The sequence below is a fragment of the Dendrobates tinctorius genome, unplaced genomic scaffold (genome assembly GCF_039654945.1).
Source record: "Dendrobates tinctorius isolate UK_male_01 unplaced genomic scaffold, ASM3965494v1 ptg000122l, whole genome shotgun sequence".
NCBI lineage: Eukaryota > Metazoa > Chordata > Amphibia > Anura > Dendrobatidae > Dendrobates > Dendrobates tinctorius.
Genome location: NW_027361790.1, coordinates 3,926,592 through 3,930,171, shown reverse-complemented (window position 1 = coordinate 3,930,171; position 3,580 = coordinate 3,926,592).

The window sequence follows — 3,580 nt, the reverse complement described above, 5'->3', positions numbered from 1 at the left end:
TCTAATAGCGTGATTCGGATGGCATGAGGTTGCCAAAAGAGTAGAATTTCTAAACAAACAAGTTACTATATCCATATATTGATTACTTCATCTAATGTTCAAAAAAATCAATGGCCCTATTCTGGATAGTGTTTGTGAATTTGAGATTCATCTTGTTGTCATTTATGTACTTGATAAAATCAATGGCCTGCTGTTCCGTACCCTTCCATATCAGGAGCAGGTCGTCAATGAAGCGACCATACCACCTGATAAGGAAGGCAAAGGAATTGGATTAAAAAACAAATGTGCTTCTTCCCAAAATGACAAATATATAAATTGGCGATGGATGGAGAAAAGCCAATCCTCATTGAGGTGCCTTTTCTATGAATAAAAATGACCATTGAAGGGAAATTAATTGTGACCCAAAAGAAACTCAACTGTTGAATATATGATGGATAAGGACTAAATCTGTTCAGATGGCTCACAAGGGCCTGTAAGGACAATTTATGTGGGATCAATAGATACAAGGTGTCTACATCCCAAGATAACCAAAGAAAATTACTTACATCACCAATATCTACTGCAATAAGATCAGATGATTTGCTACTCAGACAAAATAAAGCTGCATCAATTTTTTGTATGTCTGAACTTGGTGATATTGAACCACATAGTGAATTAGATCATGGCATGAAAGTACTTGAGAGTCTTTTAATTGAAGAACTGAAAATATAATGGGATAAAACCACCTTAAAGTCATATGAGTTCTTGGGGTAAAAAAATCCCTACATTTTACTCTGAGGACTTTATGAAACAATAGAACATTATATTAGATGATTGTTACTTTTGCCTCATGAAATTAATTAAACGCACAGGGATGGGCATTATTATGTGGGGCACTAAGAGGATCACTGTTATTGTGCTGAACAGCAGGTGCAGTAATAGGGCCCCATATGGCAGCAGCGGGTCAGTATTGGAGTATTAGTAGGATAAGGAGCTTGTGCAGGTTGGGAATACATGGGGACGGTGCTGTAAATGTCAGAATTCAAATGTGTCTTCATTGTAATCTCTGAACTAAATAGCAAAGCCATTGAAGAAGACTCAGGTCTTCAAAAATTCATTTATAACAACAAGCAAAAAGGCAGCAACACTTACCTGCCCAGGTCTAGAACAAATGCACTGCAGGGTGCAGCCAGCCCATATAGCAAGATGTCAGCAACACAGGTGCAAAATACCAGATTAACAGCCACTCTCCACATACCCATTCCTGGAGGGGGTGACTGCCCAGTATACAATTGCACAATGAGGGTCCGCATAGGGTACCGTTCACACAAGGGAACTGCATGGTGTCTGGTTCACAGCCTATTAGTAACGCCCCTACTATTCGATTAGGCGGGCTGGCCAGCACCCTCTCAATGCATCCCAGTGTGAACACCCCTCATACGAGACCAAACGTGTCTGGGCTCGGCTGCACCCCGAATAATGTAGTGCAAAAAATTTTTTTTTTTTACCAATTAGTGAGGTATTAGCTGATATTTTGGCCAAAATACTTGAGCCTGTAAACTGCGCCAAAGTTCCTCACGCTTACGGGTCCCTACACTAAACTAAATAGCAAAGCCATTGAAGAAGACTCAGGTCTTCAAAAATTCATTTATAACAACAAGCAAAAAGGCAGCAACACTTACCTGCCCAGGTCTAGAACAAATGCACTGCAGGGTGCAGCCAGCCCATATAGCAAGATGTCAGCAACACAGGTGCAAAATACCAGATTAACAGCCACTCTCCACATACCCATTCCTGGAGGGGGTGACTGCCCAGTATACAATTACACAATGAGGGTCCGCATAGGGTACCGTTCACACAAGGGAACTTTTTGAAGACCTGAGTCTTCTTCAATGGCTTTGCTATTTAGTTTAGTGTAGGAACCCGTAAGCGTGAGGAACTTTGGCGCAGTTTACGGGCTCAAGTATTTTGGCCAAAATATCAGCTAATACCTCACTAATTGGTAAAAAAAAAAAAAAATTTTTGCACTACATTATTCGGGGTGCAGCCGAGCCCAGACACGTTTGGTCTCGTATGAGGGGTGTTCACACTGGGATGCATTGAGAGGGTGCTGGCCAGCCCGCCTAATCGAATAGAAGGGGCGTTACGAATAGGCTGTGAACCAGACACCATGCAGTTCCCTTGTGTGAACGGTACCCTATGCGGACCCTCATTGTGCAATTGTATACTGGGCAGTCACCCCCTCCAGGAATGGGTATGTGGAGAGTGGCTGTTAATCTGGTATTTTGCACCTGTGTTGCTGACATCTTGCTATATGGGCTGGCTGCACCCTGCAGTGCATTTGTTCTAGACCTGGACAGGTAAGTGTTGCTGCCTTCTTCATTGTAATCTCTGCAGATGAGTCGTGTCTTGAAGAAGTTTCCATGTTGGTCTGGGCAAAATGGATAAGACTTGAAAAATGAACGATTCCATCAGAAAGAAAATCAGCTGTAAGTCATCTAATATATTACTGTACTGCAGTCACTTATATGTTCTACAGGACTGGTATCTACCACTATATGTCACCATATAGCAGTAATATCAGGGTCCACCATAGCTGTAATCAGGGTTACCGGTTAGGGACCCACTCAGATGTTTACCCCCCCTTCACCCAAGCCGAACCTCTGGCTCTACATTCCTATTGGTTAAGAAGGCACATGAGACTGTGACCTCCTACTTATATAACAGAAGCCATGCATATTACTGTAATATACCAGGAATAAGCTATTCCATTGAAACATGTAGGTCCATGGCTATCTTGCAGCTACACATTACACTTATACTAACAGGTGTGCTGGCCCATGTTTTTTGTTTTTTCATTAGTTTGCTTCAGTTTCTTGTACTTGGTACATTTGAAGGTGTGGCTGCCCCCTTGGGATGTGTACCTTATATATTCACCTTTCCACAGGTTTCCACAACGAACAAGCTTGATCTTCCACTTCTCCGTTGATGTCAGTCTTCTTCTCTGCTTCCAGACGTGCATTGTGCCTTAGAAGCCAGGAACTGTACCCCAGCTTCAGAGACGCAATGACATGTAGGAAAGAAAGTCAAGCTCATGCGTCAGATGTGCAGACAACTGGTAATGACGCCGGCTCTTGCAAATTATGTTATGATGCCCACAGGGGCGTGATAACATATAGAGTGGGACGACTAGTCTGGGGAAACAAACACCCCATTGACAAGTGAAAAGGTTATATATTACGAAGATCTGTGTATATATAAAACAGTGTAACGATCTGGATACACAACATAAAGAAGGATTTTTCCAGCGTCTCCAGGAGATAAAATAATAATTGCTTTATTGAGAATATAAAATCTTCATACCATCAGGTAAAAACGACATAAAGAGGAGTATGGAGGGGAGCAATTTCCTACGCGTTTCATCCTGAAAGGGCTTAATCATGGAACGATCTGGATAGGCAGGGTATTTATAAGGAATATACAAATGCTGGTGGGTTGGAAGGCATAGGGAACATGTCAGGTTCCCTATAACCTAAGCTTACCTTAGTATATAATTCTTTTTCTATCTATAATAAAATCCAATCTTCTTAAGATATTGATA